Source organism: Lampris incognitus, chromosome 2, assembly GCF_029633865.1.
Source record: "Lampris incognitus isolate fLamInc1 chromosome 2, fLamInc1.hap2, whole genome shotgun sequence".
Taxonomy (NCBI): domain Eukaryota; kingdom Metazoa; phylum Chordata; class Actinopteri; order Lampriformes; family Lampridae; genus Lampris; species Lampris incognitus.
Window position 1 is genome coordinate 1,496,956 of NC_079212.1, and position 15,210 is coordinate 1,512,165.

The window sequence follows — 15,210 nt, forward strand, 5'->3', positions numbered from 1 at the left end:
GGGTAGAAGAGAAGAGAAGAAGAGTTTAGATGAGGAGCTAACAGGATGTGAGACCAGAATAGACATGGGTAGAAGAGAAGAAGAGTTAGATGAGGAGCTAACAGAGGATTTGAGACTAGAATAGACACGGGTAGAAGAGAAGAGAAGAAGAGTTATATGAGGATGTGAGTGGCTGCAGATCAGAACATGAAGACTGGAGGACACACACAGAGCTTCTGGCTTTGTTTTGATGTGACACAATCCAGACAAAAGTAGCTTTGAAAAATAGCATTAGGAGAGAGAGAGAGAGATGTGTATATATGTGTGCGTGTGTGTGTGTGTATGTGTTTTAGAATGCTAAGGACCATTAATGGAAAACACATAAAACTTCATCACTAATTCATGATGCCCTATTACGTCAACTTTAACACACACACGCACTTGTACTGTAATGTAATTTTACAAAATGTGAAAGTTTCTTTTGTAAGCTGTTTGTATTGGCTGTGGCTGAGTGTGTTATAGTGGGACATTACACACTGTAGGTTAACCGGATGTGTAGGTTAGCCGGATGTGTAGGTTAACCAGATGTGTAGGTTTACCGGATGCGTAGGTTAATTGGATGTGCAGGTTAACTGGATGTGTAGGTTAACTGGATGTGTAGGTTAACTGGATGTGCAGGTTAGCTGGATGTGCAGGTTAACCGGATGTGCAGGTTAACTGGATGTGTAGGTTAGCTGGATGTGCAGGTTAGCTGGATGTGCAGGTTAACTGGATGTGTAGGTTAACTGGATGTGTAGGTTAACCTGATGTGTAGGTTAACTGGATGTGTAGGTTAACCTGATGTGTAGGTTAACTGGATGTGCGTGTTCTCTGCAGATGAAAGCAGATGTAGCTGGTCTGGTTTAACATGGATGGTGATGATGAACTGGAGATTTGATGATTTTCATCACATCAGCACACAAACTGTCACGAAAACACATGACTGAGTATACTTCATACTTTGTGTGTGTGTGTGTGTGTGTGTGTGTGTGTGTGTGTGTGTGTGTGTGTGTGTGTGTGTGTGCGTGCGTGCGTGCAGGCAAGCATGTATGTTTATGCATGCTTGCCTTTTAAATGTCATCTTACATTGTGCATACAGTGTGTTTGTGTGAATCTGAGTGCTGAGGTGTGTGTGTGTGTGTGTGTGTGTGTGTGTGGGTGTGGGTGGGTGGATCGCCACCTTGCCATAGTGGAGGAGCTTGCATGTACCAGTGATCCCAAGAGCTATGCCGCCTGGAGCTCCTGGCTCCTGGTAGGGTCACCCAAGGTGGACAGGTCAAGGAGGAGGTTCCAGACGAAGCACGATGCAGCAAAGACCTCAATGGCGGAACTGGCAGAAGATGTCCCAGGTCACAACAGCAGTGAAGGCGGATGAAGGCTGCAACAGAGGGTGGTCCCCAGTCGTCTTGGTTCTCCATGCCATTGGACTCTGGCCCCCCCTGCCAAGGACCGTATGGTGGCTGCAGACACATCAGCGTCTCCATGTAAGAAGCTGTCACACACAGGCGCCCTCCCATTATACGACTCCAGGATCGACCTCTATGCCCACCTGAGGCCCCAGAAGGGACCCAGAGGGAGGACAGTCGTACTCCAACCTGAGTGACCACTGAAGATGATGATGATGATGATGTGTGTGCGTGTGTGTGTGTGTAGCATAGCTGCTCTGCGGTGTGTGGACATACCTGTATTAATATGGGGCAGTGAAAATGGTCATGTGTGTGACAAACATAAAGTGTGAAGTGAAGCCACAGCCCTTCACTGGTGTGTGTGTGTCTTCTGGAGGCAGGTGTCAGGTCAGAGATAGAATGACTACTGGCTTTTTGTTGAGTTGCATTAGTCATGTGTACTAGTACTAATATGTAATATTGCTGCCTGGGTGTATTCTGCTTCTGTTTCCCTGTATTAGCAGTGCAGCATCAGATGCCTGGTGGACATGTTGACATGTTAGCTGATGGTTCCTGATGGACATGTTGACATGTTAGCTGATGGTTCCTGATGGACATGTTGACTTGTTAGCTGATGGTTCCTGGTGGACATGTTGACCTGTTAGCTGATGGTTCCTGCTGTACATGTTGACCTGTTGGACTTTAGAACAGCGTCACAGTTCAAACCAGAGTGTCTTTATCCATGAAGTCCAATGAAAGTCCAGCATGAGTGTTGATGCTGCAGCGCATTGACAGCTGTGAAGAAACTACCTGCAGAACAATGTCAACTTCATGTGGATTTGTCACCTGCTGTGTGTGTGTGTGTGTGTGTGTGTGTGTGTGTGTGTGTGTGTGTGTGTGTGCGTGTGCGTGTATGTACATGTTTAGCTATCCACACAAGGATAGCTAGACCTGAGGGGTCGTACCAGGAAAAGGGTCTATTTTAGGGTTAGGAGTTGGTTTTAGGGGTACGGTTAGAATTAGGGTTAGGTTAAGGTTAGGGTTGGGTTAGGTAAGGGTAAGGGGTTAGAGTTAGGTTAAGGTTAGGTTAGGGTAAGGGTTAGGTTAAGGTTAGGGTAAGGGGTTAGGGTTAGGTTAGGGTAAGGGTTAGGGTTAGGCGTGTAGTTTGCGTGGGTAAGGTAAGGGTTAAAGGCTAGAAAATGAATGTAGTCAGTGAGGGGTCCTCACAAGGATAGTGAAACATGACTGTGTGTGTGTGTGTGTCTGTGTGTGTGTGTGTTGATTGAAACAGAAAGGTAGTGATAAACGGTGTTTCATTAGAACGCAGTGTGGTCACTCAGTCTGTCAGTCTGGTCAGTAGAAGTCAGTTTAAGTGTGGTCAGTAGAAGTCAGTCTAAGTGTGGTCAGTAGAAGTCAGTGTGGTCAGTAGAAGTCAGTCTAAGTGTGGTCAGTAGAAGTAAGTCTAAGTGTGGTCAGTAGAGGTCAGTGTGGTCAGTAGAAGTCAGTCTAAGTGGTCAGTAGAAGTCAGTCTAAGTGTGGTCAGTAGAAGTCAGTGTGGTCAGTAGAAGTCAGTCTAAGTGTGGTCAGTAGAAGTCAGTTTAAGTGTGGTCAGTAGAAGTCAGTGTGGTCAGTAGAAGTCAGTCTAAGTGTGGTCAGTAGAAGTCAGTGTGGTCAGTAGAAGTCAGTCTAAGTGTGGTTAGTAGAAGTCAGTGTGGTCAGTAGAAGTCAGTGTGGTCAGTAGAAGTCAGTCTAAGTGTGGTCAGTAGAAGTCAGTGTGGTCAGTAGAAGTCAGTGTGGTCAGTAGAAGTCAGTTTAAGTGTGGTCAGTAGAAGTCAGTGTGGTCAGTAGAAGTCAGTTTAAGTGTGGTCAGTAGAAGTCAGTCTAATAAGTGTGGTCAGTAGAAGTCAGTGTGGTCAGTAGAAGTCAGTCTAAGTGTGGTCAGTAGAAGTCAGTGTGGTCAGTAGAAGTCAGTTTAAGTGTGGTCAGTAGAAGTCAGTGTGGTCAGTAGAAGTCAGTCTAAGTGTGGTCAGTAGAAGTCAGTGTGGTCAGTAGAAGTCAGTCTAAGTGTGGTCAGTAGGAGTCAGTGTGGTCAGTAGAAGTCAGTCTAAGTGTGGTCAGTAGAAGTCAGTGTGGTCAGTAGAAGTCAGTGTGGTCAGTAGAAGTCAGTCTAAGTGTGGTCAGTAGAAGTCAGTCTAAGTGTGGTCAGTAGAAGTCAGTGTGGTCAGTAGAAGTCAGTGTGGTCAGTAGCAGTAAGTGTGGTCAGTAGAAGTCAGTGTGGTCAGTAGAAGTCAGTGTGGACCGTAGAAGTCAGTTTAAGTGTGGTCAGTAGAAGTCAGTGTGATCAGTAGAAGTCAGTCTAAGTGTGGTCAGTAGAAGTCAGTCTAAGTGTGGTCAGTAGAAGTCAGTGTGGTCAGTAGAAGTCAGTCTAAGTGCGGTCAGTAGAAGTCAGTGTGGTCAGTAGAAGTCAGTCTAAGTGTGGTCAGTAGAAGTCAGTGTGGTCAGTAGAAGTCAGTGTGGACCGTAGAAGTCAGTTTAAGTGTGGTCGGTAGAAGTCAGTGTGATCAGTAGAAGTCAGTCTAAGTGTGGTCAGTAGAAGTCAGTCTAAGTGTGGTCAGTAGAAGTCAGTGCGGTCAGTAGAAGTCAGTCTAAGTGCGGTCAGTAGAAGTCAGTGTGGTCAGTAGAAGTCAGTCTAAGTGTGGTCAGTAGAAGTCAGTGTGGTCAGTAGAAGTCAGTCTAAGTGTGGTCAGTGGAAGTCAGTGTGGTCAGTAGAAGTCAGTCTAAGTGTGGTCAGTAGAAGTCAGTGTGGTCAGTAGAAGTCAGTCTAAGTGTGGTCAGTAGAAGTCAGTGTGGTCAGTAGAAGTCAGTCTAAGTGTGGTCAGTAGAAGTCAGTGTGGTCAGTAGAAGTCAGTGTGGACCGTAGAAGTCAGTTTAAGTGTGGTCAGTAGAAGTCAGTGTGATCAGTAGAAGTCAGTCTAAGTGTGGTCAGTAGAAGTCAGTCTAAGTGTGGTCAGTAGAAGTCAGTGTGGTCAGTAGAAGTCAGTCTAAGTGCGGTCAGTAGAAGTCAGTGTGGTCAGTAGAAGTCAGTCTAAGTGTGGTCAGTAGAAGTCAGTGTGGTCAGTAGAAGTCAGTCTAAGTGTGGTCAGTAGAAGTCAGTGTGGTCAGTAGAAGTCAGTCTAAGTGTGGTCAGTAGAAGTCAGTCTAAGTGTGGTCAGTAGGAGTCAGTGTGGTCAGTAGAAGTCAGTCTAAGTGTGGTCAGTAGGAGTCAGTGTGGTCAGTAGAAGTCAGTCTAAGTGTGGTCAGTAGAAGTCAGTGTGGTCAGTAGAAGTCAGTCTAAGTGTGGTCAGTAGAAGTCAGTCTAAGTGTGGTCAGTAGAACTCAGTCTAAGTGTGGTCAGTAGAAGTCAGTGTGGTCAGTAGAAGTCAGTGTGGTCAGTAGCAGTAAGTGTGGTCAGTAGAAGTCAGTGTGGTCAGTAGAAGTCAGTGTGGACCGTAGAAGTCAGTTTAAGTGTGGTCAGTAGAAGTCAGTGTGATCAGTAGAAGTCAGTCTAAGTGTGGTCAGTAGAAGTCAGTCTAAGTGTGGTCAGTAGAAGTCAGTTTGGTCAGTAGAAGTCAGTCTAAGTGCGGTCAGTAGAAGTCAGTGTGGTCAGTAGAAGTCAGTCTAAGTGTGGTCAGTAGAAGTCAGTGTGGTCAGTAGAAGTCAGTGTGGACCGTAGAAGTCAGTTTAAGTGTGGTCGGTAGAAGTCAGTGTGGTCAGTAGAAGTCAGTGTGGTCAGTAGAAGTCAGTCTAAGTGTGGTCAGTAGAAGTCAGTCTAAGTGTGGTCAGTAGAAGTCAGTGTGGTCAGTAGAAGTCAGTCTAAGTGTGGTCAGTAGGAGAGCATTGAAGAAGCAGTAGAACACATTACTTGCAGCATGACGTGACATTATGGTGTAAGAACTGTAACAGACATGTTTCATCATGTCTGACTGCACCTCATCATTGTACATATTGCTACTGCAGTGGTGAGAGTACATGAGTACTGCAGTGGTGAGTGTACATGAGTACTGCAGTGGTGAGAGTACACAAGGAGGGAGGAGTCTTCCTTAAGACTGCCTTGCAGACAGATCCAGACTGATTTGTTTGCCACGTGTGTTCAGGTGGAGAACTCGTGATGGGAGGTTTCTTCGGCGCTCTCGTGTGTCCGTCTAAATGTACACAGACTCCTTCAAACGCGTAACGCTTCATTTGCATGTGGACCATCACCGGTTGTCACCTGGGCACCTCTAAACACACCTTCATTTTGGCGTGGAGCCGACACGTTCCAGACCGACACGGAGGTTTCCTGAGCTGAAACGACTGTCGTGTTCCTGTACTGCCACCCGGTTTTATGAACCAGGCCGCTGACGTCTGAAGAGCTTCCTGCTAAACCAGGAAGTGATCTTTTGTTCTGCCTCGTTGTAGTTACACAGTGAGTCATCTGCATATCTGAGGAAGAGGAAGATGTGTGGGGAGGAATCTATTTCTTTGTGAAAATGGGAAGAAAAGACGGGGGCAGGACACAGGCCTGCCTGCAGGACCCCCTCATCTAAAACCACATGATCAGATTTAAAACTGTTTACCACAACTTGCTGTGGTCTGCACTTGAACATGTGTTTGCTCCATAAAACCACAGTGTGGTGAACTAGTAAGTTCTGCAGGGGGTTTATGTTGAAAACCGACGGAGAGTCTGTGAGGAAGGTCCTGCTGAGGGACTTGTTGGTCTCGACCTGCATCCTCTTCTCTCCGCTGTGCTTCGTCAGCAGACTGAAGAGGGTCCACTTTAATTCTGACCCTGCTCACACCGGACATACACACGAGAGCCACATGAATTCCGATTTGACCCTTCAAACTTGAGTCCCATGGCTGATTAGATACGGATCTGATTCAGGACTATATATGATAGTGAGAACAACACATCTTTTCAAATTCAAGAATTAAAAAGATCTTCCACGGGTTTTCTGCTGTCTCGTATGAGCAGAACCTGAATGGAGTGAATTCTGGCTGCAGTCTATCTGGCGGCCTGTCCAGGGTGTCTCCCTCCCTGCCTGCCGCCCAGTGACTGCTGGGATAAGCTCTATCATCCCCGCAACCCTGACAGCAGGATGAGTGGTTTGGATGATGGATGGATATATATATATATATATACGTATATGGGTGGGTATATATATATGTATATATATATGTGTGTGTGTGTGTGTGTGTGTGTGTGTGTGTGTGTGTGTGTGTGTAGATATATATATATATATATATATGTGTGTGTGTGTGTGTGTGTGTGTATATATTTGTATATATATATGTGTGTGTGTGTGTGTGTATATATATATATATATACACGTGTGTGTGTGTGTGTGTATATATATATATATATATATATATGTGTGTGTGTATATATATTTGTATATATATGTGTGTGTGTGTGTGTGTGTGTGTATAATCTGGTCTATGTCTGGTCCTAATCACGTTCTTCTAGACGGGGGAGGGAGATAAAGGCACTTATCTATCTGTTCAGCTGATGTCAGCAGTCAGGTGTACCGGGTTCTCAGATGTGAGGACCTGAGTGAAGCCAGTGTTACTGGAAGCCTGCTGGCTTTAACTGCTCCACCAGCAGACAGAGAGACTCCAACGAACCCAAATACATGATTGTACTATGACCTGTACTATTTTCTGTACTACAGCCTGTACTATGATTTGTACTACAATCTGTACTATGAGCTGCATTATGATCTGCACTACAATCTATACTAGGATCTGTACTACAACGTGTACTACGATATGTACTATGATCTGTACAACGGTCTGTACTATGATCTGTACTACGATCTGTGCTACAATCTGTCCTATGTTCTGTACTACGACCTGTACTACGATCTGTACTATGATCTGTACTACGATCTGTACTATGATCTGTACTATGATCTGTACTACGATCTGTACTATGCTCTCTACTACGATATGTACTATGATCTGTACTACGATCTGTACTACGATCTGTACTATGATCTGTACTCTGATCTGTACTGCGATCTGTACTACAATATGTACTATGATCTGTACTACGATCTGTACTGTAATCTGTACTACAATCTGTACTATGATCTGTATCACCAGATCACCTCATAGACACAGTGAGGTCAAGGCTAAACAGAGAAGCTGTGTGTGTGTGTGTGTGTGCGTGCGCGCATGTGTGTGTCTGTGTGAGAGATTATATTGCATGGATGTCTGTTTTTGAGTATCTTACTTGTGTATCAGTATGTGTGTGTGGGTGTGTGTGCACACCCACACACATACTACTTTATTCATCGCCGTGGGGCAATTCTTCCTCTGCATTTAACTGGGCAGTCACCGTGCAGCACCTAGGGACCAACTCCAGTTCATCTTGCCATGCCTTGCTCAGGGGCACAGACAGGAGAATTAACCCTAACATGCATGTCTTTTTGATGGTGGGGGAAACTGGAGCACCCGGAGAAAACCCACTGCAGACACGGGGAGAACATGCAAACTCCACACAGAGGATGACCTGGGATGACCCCCAAGGTTGGACAACCCCGTAATTCAAACCCAGGACCTTCTTGCTGTGAGGCGACAGCACTAACCACTGCGCCACCGTGCTGTCATTCTACAAGGCATGGTAAAAAGGGTGTTGGGACTGCCTCTATATTTGCTGATGCCCTAAACTGTAGAAATTCCTGTTAGTGATTTTTGCTGCTTTGAAGATCATGCTATATTATCAAAAGCCCAACCCCCGTGCTGGTTACAACGATATATAGACCCCCCCCCCCAACAGTTCTCTTTTTAGATTACTTCACCAAAATGTTGTCTATTGTCAGTACCAATTATGACAACATGGTCACAGGTGATTTTAATGTACATGTGGATAATGTGGACAACTCTAAAGCTGCTGAGTTCCTAAATGTGTTGAGCTCTGTGGATTTTATACATGTTAATGGACTGACTCACAACCGCGGTCACAAATCGGATCTAATTATTACTCATGGTGTAAGGATTGATGTGTCCTCTGTAATTTATCTAGCTATGTCAGACAACTACTGAATGTTTTTCTCTGCATTGGTGTCACCATCTGGCTTCGTTACTGAGCGGGTTGTTAGGAAACATTATCTTACCTCTGAAGTTGCTGAAATTTTCATAAATCATATTAATAATCACAGATCTGTCCTTCCGCTTGTGACGGTTTGGACACCAATTTTAATAATAAGCTGAAGACTACCAGTGACGCTACAGCACCAGCCACAATTAAGAAGATTAAATTGCAATTACAATTTCATTTAGCAGAAAATCTAAACAAACCACCATGGAGATTATTAACTTAAAGAACCGTAGAAATGCTGAGCGTCAATGGAGAAAAGCTAAACTGCAAGTCCAGTGTTAATATTTTAAAGAAACCCTCACTGTTTTCTGCATAGCAATTAGAAATGCAAGACAAGCTCATTTCTCAAAGCTGATTACTAAAAATCATACCAATCCCAGAATGCTTTGCTCGGCTATTGACTGCCTCATAAATCCAGCTTCAAAAAGCCACTCTTTAATAATCTCAACATTAAAATGTGAAAAATTTGCAGCATTCTTCTGAGAGTTTAGTGCTAAACAATTTCAGACCAATTTCAAACCTTTCTTTTTTAAGTAAAATTCTTGAGAAGTTAGTATTTGAACAGTTAATGATTACCTAAATTTCAGCTGTATATTTGAGAAGTTTCAATCTGGCTTTCATCCTCCCTGCAGCACTGAGACAGCACTAGTTAAAGTTGTAAATGACCTGAGAATGGACATGGATGACAAGGAACTCTCAATATTAGTACTTTAAGACAATCATGACATGCTTACTAACAGACTACAGAAGTGTGTTGGCCTCTCTGGCTCAGTTTTAGATTGCGTTAGGACTTATCTGTCCGGCAGAGACTATTTGTCTCCCTTGGTGACCGCTCCGCAGCTAACACTAGCATAACATCTGGGGTTCCTCAAGGCTCCATTCTAGGACCTGTGTTGATCACTATATGCTGCCACTGGGAAATATCATTGGAGAACACAGGATTATTTTTCATAGCCATGCTGATGATTCACAACTGTACATCTCTTTATCACCCAGTGACATCAGCCTTATTCAGTGCACTGATCATATCAACTAGTACGTAGATGTCACATAATTTCTTGCAATTGAACAAAGATAAGACCGCGGTTTTAATTATCAGAGCGAAAGGAAAGAGATACTGTGCACTAACGTGAAATCTCTGGCACAAAATGCCAAGCCCTGAGCAAAAAAATCTTAGCATGTTTATAGACCCTGATTTGAATGTTGAATCTCACATCAGTAATCTCACTAAAACTGCCTTTTATCACCATAGAAATATTTCTAAAGGGCAACCATTTCTCTCCCAGGTAGATTCTGCAAGACTTATGCATGTTTTTATCACTAGCAGCCTTGATTACTGCAATGCTCTCCTTTCTGGTCTACCTAAGAAAGCTATAAATAAACCACAGATCATTCAGAATGCAGCAGCATGTGCACTGACCAAGACTAGGAGAACATACATCTCACCTGTCCTAAAGTCCCTTCATTGGTTGCCTGTTAGTTGTAGAATAGATTTTAAGATCCTTTTATTGGTGTTAAAACACTCAATGGACTGGCACTTGAATACTTGTCAGACATGCTTTTAATGGTTGTTCTCTCCAGATCAATCAGGTCCTCTGACACTGGCCCTTTAGTTGTTCCCTGTGTGAGGACAAAGAACTATGAAGAGGAAGCATTTAGTGTCTATGGTCCTTGCCTCTGGAACAGCCTCCCAGAGGAGCTGAGGGCATTACAATCTGCAAACACCTTTAAAAGAATGTCTTGATGCATGCTCAATAATCCAGGTAAGAAAGTCAAAGAAGGTCGAACCAGTTCATCTGGACACGTCGTTTACTGACAGATAAAAAAACGTGTCTGTCAATAAACGTTGTGTCCACATGAACTGGTTCAACCTTCTTTGACCTTTAAAAGAAATCTCAACACACTTTTTAGGTTAGCATTCTCTTAATCCATTTTATTTTAATCGACCCTCTTCTGCTGTGCTACACTGGTCTCTATGTCTGCCGTGTCTCTTATTTCCCATATTATCGTTTCCTTGTATTTCCGTTTATTTTTATTGTGTTGTTGTATTTTCTTTGTATTGTTAAGTACCTTGGATTGCACGAAAGGTGCTATATAAATAAATCATGTTTGAAGTTTTAAATGTGTGAGGCTCTTACAGTGACTGATTAGAGATTAGGTACAGTAGTGTGTCTGTAATATGTGTGTGTGTGTGGGGGGGGGGCAAAGAGTAAATGCTAGCCTTGTCACTTCTAAATGATCAAGCTTCTATTATGCGCTGGTGAAGTACTGTTGAAGTACTTCTGGAGTATTGTTCAAGTGCAGGCATGTGTGTGTGTAAATAGTTTATGAGTTGTGCTGGGTGGAGTGTGTGCTTACTGAGCAGTGGAGTTGTGCTGGGTGGAGTGTGTGCTTACTGAGCAGTGGAGTTGTGCTGGGTGGAGTGTGTGCTTACTGAGCAGTGGGGTGAATGGAAGACTCTTCATGCTGAAACGCCATTCATTATTTAAGAAACACCCGGGCTCCATCTGAAGAAAGCACCATGCTGAACCAGGGCAGGTGTGTGCATGTGTGTGTGTGTGCCTATAGCGTGTGCTTATGAAGATATAGTACAGATGGATGAATCTTCACTGAGAAATATTTGAACAGTTTTCATTTTGACAATGGTCCACCTTAATTCATTTCCGCCTTAAACCGTGTCTTTACTTCCCAGCATGCATCTGGGTAAGGTCTTGATAATAATAAATATACCTCAGCTCCCTGTGTGTTCTTCATCTGTCAATAACAATAAGCTTTTATGAGATGAACTGCTTTTGTCTACCGTGTGGTCATCCCATGAAAACAACGCCAGGGAAATAAAGAAGCCGGCCATGTTCGTCCTGAGCTGTCTGGGGGACCAGCAGGATAAAGCCGGCCGTGTTCATCCTGAGCTGTCTGGAGGACCAGCAGGATAAAGCCGGCCTTGTTCATCCTGAGCTGTCTGGAGGACCAGCAGGATAAAGCCGGCCGTGTTCATCCTGAGCTGTCTGGAGGACCAGCAGGATAAAGCCGGCCGTGTTCATCCTGAGCTGTCTGGAGGACCAGCAGGATAAAGCCGGCCGTGTTCATCCTGAGCTGTCTGGGGGACCAGCAGCATAAAGCCGGCCTTGTTCGTCCTGAGCTGTCTGGAGGACCAGCAGGATAAAGCCGGCCTTGTTCGTCCTGAGCTGTCTGGAGGACCAGCAGGATAAAGCCGGCCGTGTTCGTCCTGAGCTGTCTGGAGGACCAGCAGGATAAAGCCGGCCTTGTTCGTCCTGAGCTGTCTGGAGGACCAGCAGGATAAAGCCGGCCGTGTTCGTCCTGAGCTGTCTGGAGGACCAGCAGGATAAAGCCGGCCATGTTCGTCCTGAGCTGTCTGGGGGACCAGCAGGATAAAGCCGGCCATGTTCATCCTGAGCTGTCTGGAGGACCAGCAGGATAAAGCCGGCCGTGTTCGTCCTGAGCTGTCTGGAGGACCAGCAGGATAAAGCCGGCCTTGTTCGTCCTGAGCTGTCTGGAGGACCAGCAGGATAAAGCCGGCCGTGTTCGTCCTGAGCTGTCTGGAGGACCAGCAGGATAAAGCCGGCCATGTTCGTCCTGAGCTGTCTGGGGGACCAGCAGGATAAAGCCGGCCGTGTTCATCCTGAGCTGTCTGGAGGACCAGCAGGATAAAGCCAGCCATGTTCATCCTGAGCTGTGTGGGGGACCAGCAGGATAAAGCCAGCCATGTTCGTCCTGAGCTGTCTGGAGGACCAGCAGGATAAAGCCGGCCGTGTTCATCCTGAGCTGTCTGGAGGACCAGCAGGATAAAGCCGGCCATGTTCGTACTGAGCTGTCTGGAGGACCAGCAGGATACAGCCGGCCATGTTCGTCCTGAGCTGTCTGGAGGACCAGCAGCATAAAGCCGGCCGTGTTCGTCCTGAGCTGTCTGGAGGACCAGCAGGATAAAGCCGGCCGTGTTCGTCCTGAGCTGTCTGGAGGACCAGCAGGATAAAGCCGGCCGTGTTCGTCCTGAGCTGTCTGGAGGACCAGCAGGATAAAGCCGGCCGTGTTCGTCCTGAGCTGTCTGGAGGACCAGCAGGATAAAGCCGGCCATGTTCGTCCTGAGCTGTCTGGAGGACCAGCAGGATAAAGCCGGCCATGTTCGTCCTGAGCTGTCTGGAGGACCAGCAGGATAAAGCCGGCCATGTTCATCCTGAGCTGTCTGGAGGACCAGCAGGATAAAGCCGGCCATGTTCGTCCTGAGCTGTCTGGAGGACCAGCAGGATAAAGCCGGCCATGTTCGTCCTGAGCTGTCTGGAGGACCAGCAGGATAAAGCCGGCCATGTTCGTCCTGAGCTGTCTGGAGGACCAGCAGGATAAAGCCGGCCATGTTTGTCCTGAGCTGTCTGGAGGACCAGCAGGATAAAGCCGGCCATGTTCGTCCTGAGCTGTCTGGAGGACCAGCAGGATAAAGCCGGCCATGTTCGTCCTGAGCTGTCTGGAGGACCAGCAGGATAAAGCCGGCCATGTTCGTCCTGAGCTGTCTGGGGGACCAGCAGGATAAAGCCGGCCATGTTCATCCTGAGCTGTCTGGGGGACCAGCAGCATAAAGCCGGCCGTGTTCGTCCTGAGCTGTCTGGAGGACCAGCAGGATAAAGCCGGCCATGTTCGTCCTGAGCTGTCTGGAGGACCAGCAGGATAAAGCCGGCCATGTTCGTCCTGAGCTGTCTGGAGGACCAGCAGGATAAAGCCGGCCATGTTCGTCCTGAGCTGTCTGGAGGACCAGCAGGATAAAGCCGGCCATGTTTGTCCTGAGCTGTCTGGAGGACCAGCAGGATAAAGCCGGCCATGTTCGTCCTGAGCTGTCTGGAGGACCAGCAGGATAAAGCCGGCCATGTTCGTCCTGAGCTGTCTGGAGGACCAGCAGGATAAAGCCGGCCATGTTCGTCCTGAGCTGTCTGGGGGACCAGCAGGATAAAGCCGGCCATGTTCATCCTGAGCTGTCTGGGGGACCAGCAGCATAAAGCCGGCCGTGTTCGTCCTGAGCTGTCTGGAGGACCAGCAGGATAAAGCCGGCCATGTTCGTCCTGAGCTGTCTGGAGGACCAGCAGCATAAAGCCGGCCGTGTTCGTCCTGAGCTGTCTGGAGGACCAGCAGCATAAAGCCGGCCGTGTTCGTCCTGAGCTGTCTGGGGGACCAGCAGCATAAAGCCGGCCGTGTTCGTCCTGAGCTGTCTGGGGGACCAGCAGCATAAAGCCGGCCGTGTTCGTCCTGAGCTGTCTGGAGGACCAGCAGGATAAAGCCGGCCGTGTTCGTCCTGAGCTGTCTGGGGGACCAGCAGCATAAAGCCGGCCGTGTTCGTCCTGAGCTGTCTGGAGGACCAGCAGGATAAAGCCGGCCATGTTCGTCCTGAGCTGTCTGGAGGACCAGCAGGATAAAGCCGGCCATGTTCGTCCTGAGCTGTCTGGAGGACCAGCAGGATAAAGCCGGCCGTGTTCGTCCTGAGCTGTCTGGAGGACCAGCAGGATAAAGCCGGCCGTGTTCGTCCTGAGCTGTCTGGAGGACCAGCAGGATAAAGCCGGCCATGTTCGTCCTGAGCTGTCTGGAGGACCAGCAGGATAAAGCCGGCCGTGTTCGTCCTGAGCTGTCTGGAGGACCAGCAGGATAAAGCCGGCCGTGTTCGTCCTGAGCTGTCTGGAGGACCAGCAGGATAAAGCCGGCCGTGTTCGTCCTGAGCTGTCTGGAGGACCAGCAGGATAAAGCCGGCCGTGTTCGTCCTGAGCTGTCTGGAGGACCAGCAGGATAAAGCCGGCCGTGTTCGTCCTGAGCTGTCTGGAGGACCAGCAGGATAAAGCCGGCCATGTTCGTCCTGAGCTGTCTGGAGGACCAGCAGGATAAAGCCGGCCGTGTTCGTCCTGAGCTGTCTGGAGGACCAGCAGGATAAAGCCGGCCGTGTTCGTCCTGAGCTGTCTGGAGGACCAGCAGGATAAAGCCGGCCGTGTTCGTCCTGAGCTGTCTGGAGGACCAGCAGGATAAAGCCGGCCGTGTTCGTCCTGAGCTGTCTGGGGGACCAGAAGGATAAAGCCGGCCATGTTCGTCCTGCGCTGTGTGGGGGACCAGCAGGATAAAGCCGGCCTTGTTCATCCTGAGCTGTCTGGAGGACCAGCAGGATAAAGCCGGCCGTGTTGTCCTGAGCTGTCTGGAGGACCAGCAGGATAAAGCTGGCCATGTTCGTCCTGAGCTGTCTGGGGGACCAGAAGGATAAAGCCGGCCATGTTCGTCCTGAGCTGTCTGGGGGACCAGCAGCATAAAGCCGGCCATGTTCGTCCTGAGCTGTCTGGAGGACCAGCAGCATAAAGCCGGCCGTGTTCGTCCTGAGCTGTCTGGGGGACCAGCAGCATAAAGCCGGCCGTGTTCGTCCTGAGCTGTCTGGAGGACCAGCAGCATAAAGCCGGCCGTGTTCGTCCTGAGCTGTCTGGGGGACCAGCAGGATAAAGCCGGCCGTGTTCGTCCTGAGCTGTGTGGGGGACCAGCAGCATAAAGCCGGCCGTGTTCGTCCTGAGCTGTGTGGGGGACCAGCAGGATAAAGCCGGCCGTGTTCGTCCTGAGCTGTCTGGGGGACCAGCAGCATAAAGCCGGCCGTGTTCGTCCTGAGCTGTCTGGAGGACCAGCAGGATAAAGCCGGCCATGTTCGTTCTGAGCTGTCTG